This window comes from Sus scrofa, chromosome 13, assembly GCF_054392235.1.
Source record: "Sus scrofa isolate SSC_HxYL_T2T_F1_AM1 chromosome 13, Sscrofa_HxYL_maternal_Yorkshire_Landrace_v2.0, whole genome shotgun sequence".
In the NCBI taxonomy this organism is placed as follows: Eukaryota; Metazoa; Chordata; class Mammalia; order Artiodactyla; family Suidae; genus Sus; species Sus scrofa.
In genome coordinates this window covers 47,860,997-47,876,030 of record NC_139395.1, presented here as the reverse complement: position 1 = coordinate 47,876,030, position 15,034 = coordinate 47,860,997, and positions in this window count along the sequence as shown.

The following is a 15,034-nucleotide window of genomic DNA, read 5'->3' as shown; positions in this document are numbered from 1 at the left end:
ATGCAGGAGCCGCTTAGGTGCTGATAAGACACTTGCACCAGCCTGAGCGAGAGTGCCTCACTCATCCTAGTCCCGGCCCTGCTCCAGCCCCTCTGGTCAGCACCCAGGAGGCAGACATTGAACCCCTGGCCTGCAGGCTGGAGGCCCCAGAGGCCAAGCAATGGAAGTGTGGGCCCTTCCCTTGTGGAGCTCAGGAGATGCTCTTTATCTGGAGGAGGCTGAGAACACCAGATTATGAGAGACTTAAAGGGCTTAGCAGGGACTCAGTAATAGGTCAATAAGGCGATGCCCCAGAGCCCAGGGTGAAGGAGGGCAGGACTCCTCTGTAAATCCTTGCAAGTGAGGCAGACCCCGAGTCTGCATGTGAGCCTCCTGGGGCTCTCACAGATAGAATCAGAGCTCATTTAACCCCTTAGCAGCCCCAGGGCGTGGGCACCACTTGTGGCCTCATATTATACATGAGGAAACCGAGGCACATAGCAATAGCGTAATCCAGCAAGCAGCAGGGTTTTGACTTGACCCCAGGTGGGTTAACCCCAGAGCTCACTCAGGAGCTCACTCCCAAAGAGGGAAAGACTGTCCCAAAGAGGGAAAGAATGTTCTCTGGAAATTCCCATTGTGGCCCAGTGGAAACCAAACCGAATAGTACCCATGAGGATGCGGGTTTGATCCATGGCCCCACTCAGTGGGTTAAGGATCTGGCCATGAGTGGTGGTATAGGTCGCAGATACAGTTTGGATTCCACATTGCCATGGCTGTGGTGCAGGCCGGCAGCTGCAGCTCCAATTCGAGCCCTAGCCTGGGAATTTCCATATGCCACAGGTGCAGCACTAAAACGCCACAAAAAAAAAAAAATTTTTTTTTCTGAGCCCTGACGATACAGCTTCCCTCCCCCCGCTCCTCGCTCCAACACTCATTCATTCTCTTCACCTGTTTTCAACTCCTCCATTCCAGGCCCTCTGTTGGACTCGGGAGCTGAGCAGCCCAGAGGGGGCTGGCCTCAGAAGAGTCCCACCCAGTGTGAGAGCCAGAACATGACACTGACAACAACAACTCATCCCTCGAGAGGAATTGACAAAAGATACAGCTAAGGCGACAGGGGAATGCAGAAGAGGAAACATCACTTGTGAATGGGGCAAGGCAAGGTGCTAGGCCTTTGCTGGCGTTGGACACGAGGTGATGAGGGACAGTTCAGGCTGGGCAGGGACAAGGTATAAAGGACAATGGACATTAGTCATGGAGACCTCACGAGATAACCCCCCAAAAACATGGGGCACCTACACTGCACTGGGCCAGCCCTACAAGCCATGCCTTCTCTGTGTCTTTGCCTGGCTCGTGTTCACGCTAGTGCTGGAGGGGAGTGGGTCTGTCAGACTGCCCTGAGAGGATCACTGGGCCAAGGGTGCTGCTGAATGACTCCCCCAGAGAGACCACACACATCTGCATGACTGCCAGAGGGACCCAGTAGGCATGTTGCCATCTCAAGTGATGACTTCCCCGGGCCTCAGTGGGTGAGTGGACCAATTTCCCTTGGTAGTGCGGTGGGGAGCTGAAACACTCTGTTTGGCGCCCTTCCCAACATGACCAGCAGGTGGCAGCACAGGTCCAGATTATGAGCTCGGTATGAGCTCCACTGGTGGGGCCAGTTTTATGGGTGCTCTGGGTGAAATTTGGCCTTGCAGCCTTTTTCTGGAGCCTGAGAGTCTGGGTGGCTGATGCACTGAAGATGTTGCTTCCTCCCTGCCCGGGGCCGGATCAGGGAGGCTACTCACAGCTGTGTCTTAAGCCTCCTGATTGGAGCCTGTTGCCTCACAGGTGCTCAGGGCTGTTCGCTGAATGGAGGATTATTAAGGGATTCTTGCCCAGTGAGAATTAAATGAGTTAATATATGAAAAGCACATGAAGAGCCTTCCATAAATGTATGCAGGTATTTGTACTTTTATTACAGAGGATGGTTCTTCCCAGAACCACCTCAGAGGTCCCCAACCATCTTGCGCTCAGAAGGTCCAGTCTGTGAGCCCCCACCCTGATGTCTAGACATTTCTCCCAGCAGAGAATAAAGACTGTACCGCAAGGCCTCGCCATTTAATGGAGCAGCCTTTGTGGGTGTTGGGGGACAGCAGGGGTCTGGGCCAAGCACCAAAGCACAGGCACTAGGCCCTACCCTCTACTCCACCAGGCCGCTTCCATGGTAGGGAGAAAGCCAACCTTCTCCTGTCCCTGACAGGGCTGGCCTGCTAGCAGGTTCATGTTGACTGGAGGCTGTGGGACATGCCCTTCCATGGTCATGGCCCAAACTCATAGTATCTACAAGTCACTCCCTCTTGGAAACTTGTCACTGCCTCCTGTGCCCGCACTGGGGCCTCTACTGTAGATTCCTGTCCTATCTTTACCTCAAATCCTAGCTCCTTTCAGCACCTACCAGGGCACTGCACAGAAAGACAATAAGCATCTCTCCCCTCCCCCCACCATGGCGGCTTCATTCCGCTGAGCTCTTATGAGATTAATTAGCTATCCCAGCTGTAGCTGCATTTCAGGTAGGCTAAGTGACTTGTTTTTGGTTACACAGGATCTGTACCCAGCTCTGTTGGAGTCCTAGGTCATGCTCTGATTGGGTCTGGTTCATCCCTGCATTCCTTGTGGCTGGCCCCACTCTGGGCTGGATTCTAGGTGGGTTCCTGGGTGGGTCACTGAGAGTCCCCCTTCCTTTAGCTCCTGCACCCCCATGCCTGAACACATGAGATGGGGTGTTTGCCACCTGTAGCAGCCAAACTGTATGGGTGGGGAAGACAGAAACTGCACCATCTCCTCTCCATACATCATCTCCAAGGCAGATAGCAGGAAACAAGCAGCTCTCGCAAAGTGATTACTGGTGATAGAGTGCCTGTAGGCAGCCTAATTCTGAGGAGTTACCAAGAGGGGCTGGGGCTAATGACACGTTAAACTTCCACTGTGGGTGCCATTGCCAGGTGTCCCAGAGACCCCTGGCCAAGGACCCTGGGACCGCTGAACTCACTTGAATGCCTCTTGCTGCATGAGCCAACTGCTGTGAAGCACAGGCACTAGGTCAGCCCCCATGTGACCCCAGGCAAGTTCCTGAACCTCTTGCTTCAGTTTCCTCATCTGTAAAGTGGAAAGCAGAGCCTCCCTGTTGATAGGATTAAGAGTTCATGTTTGCAGAGGGCCTAGAACAGTGCCTGACACATGGGAAACACTGCGTATTTGTTTAAAAAATGACACACTAGGAATTCCCGTTGTGGCTCAGCAGGAACAAATCTGACAAGTATCCATGAGGATGCAGGTTCTATCCTCGGCCTCGTTCAGTGGCTTAAGGATCCGCATTGTCGTGAGCTCTGGTGTAGGTCATAGACATGGCTCAGATTCTGCATTATTGTGGCTGTGGCATAGGCCAGCACTACAGCCCCCATTCGACTCCTAGCCTGGGAACCTCCATGTGCTGCCAGTGTGGCCCTAAAAAATAGAAAAGAAAAGAAATAACACACCAAAGATTCAAAGGGTGGTCCAGGGGGGTACAGAGCACCTGAATCACATAGACTCAGTCTTCTGGCAGCCCCAGGGGGTGACAGGGGTTGCAGGTCCACCTGGTTTGGGTCAAATCTTCTGGCTTAAATTGTAGTCTTGTCCAGGAGTGCGTATGGCCCTAAGTCCCCTACCATGGGGCAGGGGCAGGGCCATAGGGCATCCAAAGCTCCAAACCTGGTCTGACCTGTGGCCTCCTGGTAACATGGCCCAGCCTCTGGGATCTGGCCTGGGAGGGCAGAGTGGAAGCAGGTGGGGCAGGAGAGAAAGCTAGGGCAGAGCCTGAGCTCTGGGGCGAGAGAGCCCTCTGACCTGACTCCACTTGGCCGCCCTGAGTATTTTTCCACTAGGCAGGATGGGATCTCTCAGGTTTTGAAAACCAGTGGATGGCAGTGACTACCCAGCCCCTACCCCAGTCACTCCTAATATAAGAGCCACAGGCAGGCTCAGGGCATCGGAGATGTCTGGATCCACAGGCCGCAGGGGAGGGGCTAGTCCCTTGTCCCATCTCATTTCCTGTCCAGCTCAGAGATGCCAACTGCCTTTCAGATCCCAGGCAAAAAACTGACCCTTCCCCAACCCAGCAGCCCCCAAGGCTAGCTCCGTCCATTCCTCCAAGTCTCATGAACGTGCCCACCCAGTCCACCTGGCCATCTCTCCCTGGGCCTCCCACCTGCCCCAGCTGGGCTCCTGGCCATGCCCCCTTGGCCCCTGTATACTCCCCTCATGGGCCTGCAAAGATTCCCCAGGACTCTAGAACCCCCTAGTTTGGCTTCCAAGACCCTCAGTCTCTGCCTCCCATTCTGCCGAGGCCATCTGCTCAGACTGCAGCCAGTCGGCCCCTGCCCTCCTGCCCCCTGCCTTGGCCAGAGTCACACCCCATCCAGCCCCTGGCTGGGCCTTGACCCTGGTGGGCAGCAGCCTTCTTCCCCACCCTCCTCCCAGCTCTCTGGCAATTAGCCGATTGATTAATTTGGTAATTAATCATGCTCCAGCTGCTCAGGACCCTTCTCTTCTGCTGGCCTGGCCTGCAATATAGATCTGCTTGGCTTGACTTCTCCTGGTAAGGAGGGTTGAGTCCTGGAGGCAGGAGGAATGGAATACACTCTGAGGCCCTCCCCTGCCCTCCCCCAGGCCCTGCCAGGCACGTGGGGGCTGCTTGTAAAGGTGGCCTGGATGAGGTTTAGCTGAGTGAGGGATGTGGAAGTTCTGTGTGCTGGGCACTGGGGGAGAGCCATGGTCATGGACCCCAGTGAGCCTCTCAAAGCCTCTAGACAGAGCAAGTCCCCCCACTGGGCAGAGGGACAGGGCAGCCTCCTGACAGAGGCACCATTTCAGATGGGCTTTCATCGGTAGCAGGATTTGGTGGCCCAGGAGACACTGCATCCTGGTGTCTAGTGGGTTTGGGGCAGGTCCAACCAGACCTTGCTGTAAGCTCCTGTGGGGCTAGAGACCAGAAGTGTGCCCTGCAGGTACAGCAACCAGATGCACCTCCAGGACGGGGTCCCCATGGAGCTGGCTCTGTGGCATTGATTGAAATGCCCCCCTGCCAATTAAGATTTTTTTAAAAGAAATGTATAATGATCCCTAATTGGCACCCTCATTAGGTGCCAATTAAACACTTAAGCATTTCTTACAACTTTAACACATTAATAAGGCAGCTCATTACATGGTAACGAGATTTATTTCTCATATTTATTATATTGTTTCACCACTGCTGACAGCAGAGTTATTTTTAAAAACATGGTTTCTTACTTACTGATTGCGTGCGATCCTACCCTGCCTCAGCTGACAGCCTTTCCCATGAGGCCTGTCCCTTGAGTCTTGGTCTCTAGTCGTCCCTGCCCCCCGCCCACCAGGTCCTCCCTGGCCTCTTTTGGTCAGCCTCCCCGACATGAGTCAGGCAGGCCACCTTCCTTCCAAAGTCTGAAAGGCCCATTGCTGGGCCCTGCAGCAGAAAACAAGACTCCAAAGGGTTTCCGGGGCCAAGAGCCTGGGGCGACCTCTGTCCATTTGTCAAATTGCACCCCGGGAGCAGGGCTGGGATGCCGAGAAGAGTGCTCCCTGCTTTCAGAGCCAGAGCACAGCAGCCAGGAGTAAACAAGGAGGCCCTTTGAGGCTGACCACGGAGTGGGGAGGAGGGTTGCAGGCAGAGGGAACTGAGCATGGGAGAGTCTGGAAGCAGAGAGAATGGTCAGATGTACCCAGTTTTTTTCCCCTTCTGGCTTTTCTGGTTTTTGTCATATTTAGAAAAGGTCATGTCAAATAAAAGCTGTACAAAAATACCCTTGTTTTCTTCAGCAATTTGTTCTCCATTCTTTAGTCCCTCTAACTTTGATCCAACTGGAATTAGTGTTTGTTTTAAGGTGTGAGGTAGGGAGCCAAGTTAATTTTTTTCACAGATTATCATCCTCATCTATTTTTGCCTGTTGTTCTTTTTGATTTGATTTTTTTTATCCACATATAGTTGATTTACAATGTTGGGTTAATTTCTGCTGTATAGCAGAGTGATTCAGTTATGCACATATATACATTCTTTAAAAAATATTCTTTTCCATTATGGTTTATCATAGGATAGTGAATATAGTTCCCAGAGCTCTACAGTGGGGCCTTGTTTTTTATCCATTCTGTGTATAATAGCTTTCATCTGCTAATTTCAACCTCCTCCCCCTGGGCAACCACAAGTCTGTTCTCTATGTCCATGAGTCTGTTTCTGTTTCATAGATAGGTTCATTTATGCCATCCACTTATAAATTCTATAAGTGGATTCTAGTCTATATAAGTGCTATCATATGGTATTTGTGTGTGTGTGTGTGTGTGTATATAGCCATTCTTTTTTTCATATAGGTTATTACAAACTGTTGAGTAGATTTCCCTGTGCTATACAGTAGGTCCTTGTTACTTATAGAGTTTGTAATATAGTAGTGTGTACATATCAATCCCATCCTCCCAATTTATCCCTCTGCCCAATGCTTCCCCTTTGGTAACCATAAGTTTGCTTTTGAAATCTTTGTTTCTGTTTTGTGAATAATTTCTTTTGCATCATTTTAATTAGATTCTACATATTAGTGATCTCATATGATGTTTGGCTTTCTCTGACTTGATTCTCTTAGTATGATAATCTTTAGGCCCATCTGTGTTGCTGCAAATGGCATTATTTCATTTTTTTTTGGCTTTTTTTTAGGGCTACACCCTGAGCATATGGAGGTTTCCAGGCTAGGGGGTCAAATCAGAGCTATAGCTGCTGGCCTAGACCATAGCCACAGCAATGCCAGATCCAAGCTGAGTCTGCAACCCACACCACAGCTCACGGAAATGCCAGATCCTTAACCCACTGAGCGAGGCCAGGCACCGAACCAGCCACCTCACGTTTCCTAGTCAGATTTGTTTCCATCACACCACAATGGGAACTCCCTATTTCATTCTTCTTTTATGGCTGAGAAATATTCCATGGTATATAGGTGCCACATCTTCTTTATCTATTCCTCTGTTGATGGACATTTAGGTTGCTTCTATGTCTTGGCTATTGTAAACAGTGCTCCAGTGAACACTGGGATGCATGTATTTTTTTGAATTATGGTTTTATCCAGATAGATGCCCAGGAGCGGGACTGCTGGATCATATGGTAGTTCTATTTTCAGTTTCTTAAGGAACTTCCATACTTGTCCTTCACAGTGGTTGTACCAATTTACATTCCCACCTACAGTGAAGGGTTTCCTTTTCTCAAAGATTTTTTTTTTTCTTCTTCCGCCTGGCAGCAGCATATGAAATTCCAGGACCAAGAATCAGATCTGAGCCACAGTTGTGACCTACAATGTGGATGTAGCAATGCTGGATCCTTAACTCACTGTGCTGGGCTGGGGGATCGAACATGTGTCCCAGCACTGCAGGGACACCACTAATCCCATTGTGTCACAGCAGGAACTTCATCTTGGAGGTTATTCTTGACTGAATTATTGAGACTTTATGAAATGTACCACTGGGGAAATAGCATGTTTTGTGGTGGGTGGAGGGAGAGACCAGGAGACCCGCCCAGTAGGACAGGATGGCAGAGTGGGATGTGCCTCCTGGAGGTTAAGAAAAAAGAGACGAAAATCCATTTGAAGTGATGCATTTGGTGTTTTTCCTTTGGACTCCAAGGTAATTTTTTTTTTTTTTGTCTTTTTAGGGCCACACCCACGGCATATGAAGGTTCCCAGGCTAGGGGTCGAATTGGAACTATATCTGCTGGCCTATGCCACAGCCACAGCAATGCAGGGTCCAAGCCACATCTACGACCTACACCACAGCTCACAGCAACGCCAGATCCTTAACCCATCGAGGGAGGCCAGGGATCAACCCTGCATCCTCACGGATGCTAGTCTGATTCGTTTCCACTGAGCCACAAAGGGAACTCCAAGAAGGTCATTTTTGATACCCAGTTTTAACTTTGCCTGCCATACCATAATTCCTTCAGTAGACTTGGCAACCTTGACATAACCTTGAGGCAGGCAGAGTGGTGGGGAATTGAGGAGTAGCAGGTCCTCTATTCCTTCCTGAGGACCCTCTGCTGAGGTCAGTTGGCCGAGGCTTGTAGGTCCTGAGCAAACCTCCACCCCTCATTCTGAAGCAGGAAGAAGGGTTACTACAACACAAGTGGGGGACTTCAGCCTCATGGGACTCACTTCAGGTCCTGCACAGAGAGAACCAGCTGCATTTGTGAGTAGGGCAAGGACAGGGTAGGCAAGGTTCCCTTGGCTACACCAGCTTTCCTGCTCCCCCTTCTCCCTGATTCCCTCCCAGCTCCCACTCTTGCCTCTCTTTTCTGCCACTAAAGTCCATTAGGTATGGCTCTGGGTGTTGTTCAGGCTCTATGTCCTCCTTAATGCCAGATCTGCTTTGAAGGCATTCTGAAAGGTTCTGGTAGCACCTGGGGAGGCACTGATCCAAGGAAAATGAAGGACTATGTTCCTGGCCAGAATGCTGGTGGATGATTTGGGGGCCCTGGTGCATGTATTAGTCATCTGTGTCTCTGCCTGCAACCCTGAGGTCCTTCCCTCCTCATCCTGGGAATTGGAATAGCAGGTGCTTTTCTGCTTTCAGCCACCAGGTGGCAGCAGTAGAAGGTATATTCAGCCCACTCCATCCTTTCTCTTTGGAGCTGTGGACTTGATCTCCAAAGAGACCCTGAGGTTATCCCGTGGCCCTGGACCTCCAGGGAGCGAAGAAATATGAGGCCATATTCTCTCTAAGGCACAGGACCCTCTTCCATCTCAGAGACATGAAGGGCTTGTGGCCCTGTCTCCTTTTGCAGCGCCTCCCTGAGGAGCTTTTGGGGTAGTAGCTGGGCGGAAGGAACAGAGACTAGGGTTGTTCTTGGAAATTAGGCTGCCAAGATACCCACAGCCACACCTCAAGCAGGACCATTGGTTCCTAGCCAGTAATGAAGAAGACCCTCCCTGGAGCCTGAAGATGCCAGGCGTGTAGAGGGAGAGAGAGGAGAGGGGAGTAGGTAGGAAGAGGAGCCCCGACTATTGGGTAAACTTCCACAGTCCCCCACCCAGGATTTAGCACCAGGGTGGCATTAAAGACTCTGGATTTCCCCCCTGTGGGCTGAGGCTGAACTGGGCCCTGAAGCCATCTACCCCCCACTCGTGGAGCATGTCTCCCCACCTCTCCAAACAGGGTGGTGGGTGTCCTAGAGGGCTTATAGATTCTTCTAGCATCTTGTCTCCCACTGCCTTGACCCCCTCCAGAAATTGCATCGCTCAGGCTGCACCAGCCTCCTTGTCATCCACTACAGCTCTCAGTTTTCTCCATCATGTTGGGGGTGGAGGTACCCAGATTTGGTGCTAATCTTCATGTGCATCCTCTCTGGGCTCCAGCCATAGGGCCACACCCAGACAGGGCTTGGGGAACCTGCTTTCTGGGTGTGTAGGGTCCTTGGGGTCCTGGCCATCTGGCCTCCTTCTGGCAACCTGGATCCAAAGCTTTAAGCCTTCACATGGGACTCTCAGAAATGGGCAGCCCATTGCCCTAACAATAGTCTTGCTACTGGCCCATGAACAGGTACTGCTTTACACTGACCTGAGTAGCCCTGACTTGAGCACTCAGGGACCAGGAAGGAAAGCAGCAGAGACCGTGGCTCCTAGGGAGGGCTGGATAAGGCTTTGGGTTCCTAGTGCCTGGGGGAGACAGATGATAAACAAATGAAACAGCAAATGAGGTATGTTTTGGCTCTGAAGGAAACAAACCAGGACTATGTGTATAAATAATGGCAGGGACAAAAACAAACCGGCAAATGTAAATGTCCTATATCTTCTTGGAGAAACAGCCAGTAGGCTAATGTGTCAGAAGAGTGGCATGGGCAAAGAGATGCCAGGGTATGCATGAATGCATGCATGGGTGGCTGTACACACCCCTCTCCTGCAGAGGGGAGAGCCTAACTCCCTGGGTGGAGAGGAGTTTATCACAGTCCAGAAAGGATATCAGGGACAAGCATGGGAAAGAAGGAAGGAAGGAAGAAGGAAGGAAGGAAGGAAGGAAGAATGAGGACTGAGGGCAGCTTCTAGCATTCCAGCCCTTGCTCTGAAGTCTCTGTAAGGAACATCTTGGCCTACTTGACAAATATGCCCAGGAAAACCCACTTCCTTGCCCAACTGGACAGATGAGGGCCCAGCAGAGCCTCAGCTTTCATACTCGTGACAGGGTGGGGCGGGCTCACCCTCCCCTGTGCTCTCTGCCCTAGTGGAGGTGGCCTTGGTAGGCTGTGGATGACTGGGTTCCTGGTCCCCAGGCAGATCCCCTGCAGGAGGTGTCCCCGATTTCCTGGCCCAGCCCTGAGTCATCCATCAGGCCCAAGGCCACCTTACCCAGCCCTGACCCCCACCCAGGACAAGGACCATTTACCTCCATAAGCTGCTCCCAGCAGCCAGGCTTTTGGCCAACAGGTCCTATTTCCATCCCACAGGACTGACACTCACAGTCCTTCCTTGACTCTTGGTCTCATCAGCTGGACTCCCTCAGGGAGGAGGCCACCTCAGGCAGGTCTCTGCACAGTTCTACAGGCCTAGAAGGGGGACTTCTTCCCACCAAGCCTCTAGGAGTCCTGGATTCTAACAGTTCCAGATTCATGCACCCTGGACATCTATGAGTGCCCACAGCATGCCCACATGGAGGGGGCACTGGGCACAGCACAGTGAGCAAGGCCTCAGAATCTAGCCCTGAAAATGACAACCTGCTGTGCAGGGTTCTTCCCTCACCTGGCACTGGGCCCAGCTCAGCTGGTACTCCAGGTCCTTACCTGCCCCAGGTGAGAGGCCATAGGCCCCAAGCAGAGCACAGGAATCTGGGAGACCTGCCTGGTCACGAGTGTGTGAGGACACTGTGGTAGAGGACACATGTGTGAAGGGTGGCCACACTCCACCCCAGGCACAAGAGGTCACTGTTGTCACCAGGGGCTGGCACGTACATCTGCCAGGATGTGGGCACGTCAGGTTGGCATGTGAAGGATGGGCCATGGCCATGACTTATCTTCTTTGACTGGGGGTGAGCCCTGAGCTCACGGGGTCTTCCACACTGCCTTGCCCTGGCCCAGAGGCCTGGCAGCCGCTTAGGCAGCTCCCTATGCAATAAGGTGAAGTGGGGGTGGGGGCATTTTCTGTTGCTCCCGAAAGGCAGGGGGGGTCCCTTGAAGTGGGATCGCTTGCTCTTCTCTCTCCTCCCTTCTCATTAGGGCAGCTTCCCTTCTTCCTGAGTTTCCACCCACAGGTCCAGGACAAGCCCTTGGCACCCCTAATCCCTGTGCTCCCATCAGCGGAGCATGTCTTTTTTCCCAACCTTATCTGTCTCCTGCAGCCATCGCTGACTCCCCTGAGGCCAGCCTCCCCCTCCCTCCAGCCTCCTCGCAGGTCAGCCTGGAGTGTCCTCCTCCCCTCCCCTCCCTCTGCCTTCCTCCTCATTCCCTCTCTCCTCCCTCCCTCCCCCTCAGCCTCCTTACTGTCCTCCCCATCGCCCCTCCTCCCCCTCCTTCCTTTCCTCCCTCCACCTCCTTCTTCTTCTCCCCTGCTAGGCCCTCCCTTAGGGAGAGAAAGGAGTTGGGGGTGGGGGGTGGGGGCAGGGGCAGGGGGCAGGGACAGTGGCCATGGTACTCAGTCATCCAAGGTCAGCCTTCAAGAGCTGCTGGACAAAGACCCCTTTGGCCACTTCTCTCCCAAGGGGAGGAGCAGCAAATGATACCCCACAAAGAGAAGCCCCTGGGGGCTGTTTTACAGTGGAGATAGGAAGGTCCAGCAATGATCGCTTCACCAGATGCAAATATGAGCTCTGGCCTAGAAGGGTTTGTATTCCACTTGCTGCAGCCTACATACACACCCTGCAGTCTGAACCCAGATCCTCAGGAAAGTCGCAAGAGGACACTTGGTCCTCCAGTTCCAGAAAGAAGACCATGCACTGAGCACCATATGCCACCATACATCTATCTTTCTTGGCCTTGGGGCTGTGGTCTTCCCATCAGTATGGAAGGTTGTAGGGTATCAGCCAGCCTAGCTGATGACCTGACCCAGGATCAATTCCTGCCTCAGCTACTTCTTACCTGTGGGCTCCCACAGGAGCAAGTCACTTAGATCCTCAAGGTCTCACTTCCCCATCCATAAAGTAGGGCTGTGAGGCTCACCTCTGCTGCGGGGCGTGTGAGGACCCGAGGAGTTGCCTGGCACACAGATTTGCCCACAGCAGGCAGGCCCGGGATATCACAGCTGAACTGGGCAAGATGAACCCGGGCTAGTGGTGGGCAAAAAGGACTCTGATGGGGTCCCTCCTGCCCACCTCCGGCTCCTGCCTGGTCCAAAGAAAGATGCAACTGGGATTTATCCCCCACCCTGCATAACAGGCAAGGAACACTGGAGGGGGTTGGGCAGGCCAGGTGTGACTTGGGAACAGCAGTTCCTGAGGGAGGACCTCATTCCGTATGTGTGAAGCTGGGGGATGGAAGGTGTGCAGGCAGGGACAGGGTGACTGGGACTGTGACACAGACCAGATGTAACAGCCATGTGAAAGCGCCACGTAGAGTAGGTGCTCAGTGAGGGCTCATTCCTCTGAGCTCTGCCCCCCTCTGCTGCAGAAGACAGCTCAGGTCGTGCCCGGGACAGAGTTGAGAGAGGAGGGGATGGCGCACTCCTTCTTGGGCTCAGAAAGAAGCTGCCTGTACAGGAGCTCCAAGTGTCTGCCCTGGGGGCTCCCGCAGAGTGACGGGCGCCTCTACAGACACAGACAGGCTAATAATGGACAGAGATGGAGAGCCTCCCCTCCTCTGTCCCTGTGTCCAGGGACACCTTAGGAAGTGTGCCTGTTGTGGTCCCTGGAGGCTTGATTGTGGAGGCCTTGAATGCCAGGCCCAGGAAAGGTGGTAATAACAGCTTTTGGCTGCAGCTGGAAGCACAGTAAGCTGGGGCAGGTGTGGGGAAGACACGGCTGATTGTGTGTGACATGGAAATGTGACTGCGTGCATGTGTTTATGCACGTGGATACTCGGGGCGGGGGGTGACTGCATGCGTGGTGGGTGTATGCACCCGTCTCCTGCTGCCCTGGCTTCTCCAGGAAGCACCCCTGCACTGCTGTGCTCCCAGGTGAGCAGGAGGGTACCTGCCAGGCACTGAGACATCCCAGCTGTCTGCTGGCTCAGCCCTCAGCCACCTCTGCCAGCGGACCACGTGGGCCATGAACACATCAGGTCATTAAACAGCAGATCAATTCAACTTAACTTCTTGGAGGAAAGCAGCCGTTCTCGGCGGAGGGACAGCAGGCCTGCAGGAGATAGGCTGCATGGGGAAGGCGTGGGGACCTGGTGGGGCCATGTGGGAGGGGGAGCTGCCGGAGACAGCTGTGGAGTGCACCCTGAGGAGGAGAGCAGAAGCCAAGGGGAGGGGAAAGGGAACTATGACTGAGGTCACAGGCCAGGACTGAGCGGTGGTGGAGAGAATGAAAGGATGGAAAGGAGGGTGCCAAGGTGGACAGAAGGACAAGCTCATGTCCTCTCAGCTCCCCAGGGGTCCTCTCCCAGTAGAGCAGGGCCCGCAGTCAGGATCCAGACACATCACCCAGCTTTCAGGACTTTTCATGACCTATTGCATTGGCAACGCTGGCCCTTGGCGCTGCCAGGAATTCTGGGGAGGTCTACTTGACTTACCACATCTTGCACATAGAGAACTGGCACAAAGTGTGAAAGCCTCTATCACTGGAAAGTTTCATCCATCCATCCATCCATCCATCCATCCTATCCTTCCTTCCTTCCTTCAGAGATGTGCAGTGAGCACCCACTAAGCCCCAGGCTCAGGGTTTGGCAAGACAGGTACCTTGAGGGGGCATCTGCTGTCTGTCCCTGAGGGGCAGAGTGGTGCCGGAAGTGGTGTGCATTGTACATCTGGGGGAGGGAGTCTGGCTCAGGAGATGGGCATGGAGGGCTTCCTAGAATTGGTGACCCCTGAGCTAAGTCTGAAGAAGAGTGATTAACCAGGGACAGGATGGGTGTAGGCGAAGGCCAGGTAGGAAAGGCACATGGGCATGGAGAATGGCAGGGCCACAGGCAGAGGGCTGATGAGAACACCCTCCGGAGATGGCACCTTGCCTATCTGTAGGGACAAGCGGCCAGTGTCCAGGCATGTGGTTGGGGTTGGGGCAGTCGGCATGGTGGGAGTGAGAGGGCCTGGGGCCCACTGAGGAGCTTCTTCTGGTCCCGAGGACAATAGGGAGCAAGGGATGGTTTTGAACAGTGGAGGGACGGGCAGGCCCGTCTGGAGGCTGGATTGTCCAGACCAGAGTGTTATAACCTGGTCTCTGTAGGGACTGCAGGGCCAGGAAGAGGGATGATTTGCATGTGGGTGGGGGGAGCATGGCTGGGGATAGACCCTGAGCTCAGCGTGGGCCCAGGCTCTCAGGGACACCCCAAGACATGTCACATGGGATGACTGAAGGCAGAGGTTAATACCGTGTGTGTACCAGGCCCTGGGGTGGGAAAGAGGCCCCAGGCAGGGATGGCCTGGGAGAGGAGGTGTGAGACAAGGCCTGGGGACAGCTGTGGTCCAGGGGCAGCTGGAATAAGACCTGTCTGAATGGACTGAGACATTGTGGCCAGAGGGCAGGAGAGGAGGCAGGTGTGGGACGTAGAGAGTAGTTTCTGACAAGCCACACACTAACGATGCGCAGTGTGCACAGCAGAGTCACTGGGGCCACAGGGGCCTTGGAGGGCATCGGGCTGGGCAGGGCCAGCGTGGGCAGCTTTGGGACTGAGGATAGGAAGAACAGAGTGTAGGCACCAGGGGAGGAGTTTAGGAGAGACGGGCAGACAGACAGGCAGAGCTGGAGGCCACCTGTGGGAACAGGGATGGTTTAGAGGGCGAGATAGATGTGCGAGCAGTGGAGGAGGGGTTGGTGGAGGGAGAAATGGGGATGACATGCGAGCAGAGCCTAGGGCGCCTTAGCACGCATGTAGATGTGTGATCTTGGCCAAGTCCCTCTC